Raw genomic sequence first — 501 nt, 5'->3', positions numbered from 1 at the left:
CCTGGCTAATTTTTGTATTTTTATTAGAGACGGGATTTCACCATGTTGGCCAGGCTGGCCTCAAACTCCTGACTTCAAGTGATCTTGACCTCCCAAAGTGCTGGGATTACAGGTGTGAGCCACCATGCCTGGCCCTAGAAAACCTATTGAAAAATTTTAAATTTTGTATGTTACTGCTTGGAAAACAGAGCTTTGCTTGTTCCTTTCAGCTATTCCCTGGTGAGCCCTTAAAGTCCACAATTCTATTTCATCTTAATTTCTGAAAATAGTTATATCACATTTTCACAGTAAGAGAGCTAGTAGCCAGATGCATCGTGTGTTTTGTTTGCAAATGCATCATCTGTTGTCCAGCTTCCTTCCATGGAAAGGAATGGCCGTATATTTCACAGTGAGGCTTCAACTGTTGCTCCCTTTTGGCATGTAAAAGTCTAATTACTATGGTCTCTGTAGCAGGGGCTGTATCCACAGCCTGTGAATGTTTGTGTTCTTATTTATTTATTT

This window comes from Colobus angolensis, unplaced genomic scaffold (genome assembly GCF_000951035.1).
Source record: "Colobus angolensis palliatus isolate OR3802 unplaced genomic scaffold, Cang.pa_1.0 Scaffold15, whole genome shotgun sequence".
Classification (NCBI taxonomy): domain Eukaryota; kingdom Metazoa; phylum Chordata; class Mammalia; order Primates; family Cercopithecidae; genus Colobus; species Colobus angolensis.
This window is presented reverse-complemented; position numbering follows the sequence as displayed.